The sequence below is a fragment of the Galeopterus variegatus genome, unplaced genomic scaffold (genome assembly GCF_000696425.1).
Source record: "Galeopterus variegatus unplaced genomic scaffold, G_variegatus-3.0.2 Scaffold12574, whole genome shotgun sequence".
NCBI classification, from domain to species: Eukaryota; Metazoa; Chordata; class Mammalia; order Dermoptera; family Cynocephalidae; genus Galeopterus; species Galeopterus variegatus.
In genome coordinates, this window is record NW_007738685.1 from 5,790 (window position 1) to 6,241 (window position 452).

The window sequence follows — 452 nt, forward strand, 5'->3', positions numbered from 1 at the left end:
GGAATATATGTATACATAAATACATATATGAAAATCCTACACTCCATCCCTGGAGGGACCCACCCACAAGACCCAGCAGGTGCCAAGGTGAGCTGAGCCCCAGGCGCCCTCAGGGACTCAGACTCCAGCCCCAGAAAGCACTGCTCACTGCCAGAACAAGAGCCAAGGTTGTGCACCATAGCCACCACCACTCTTACTGTCACCACGAGGACGGTTCACCACCACAGTAGCAGTCAGGGCCACTCTACAGGCAACCTACCACACACTTGACTATATTGATAAAGGAAGAGTCACCAGCGGAGCCTGCAAATAAAGGAGGAAATCTTTATCCAATCCCAGAGTAATAAAAAAACAAGTCCTCTACCAGATGACCAAACATCAAGCAGAAGAAAGAATTTCAGATCTTAAAGAAGATTGTCTTTTTGAAATAACCCACACAGCCAAAAAAAAAA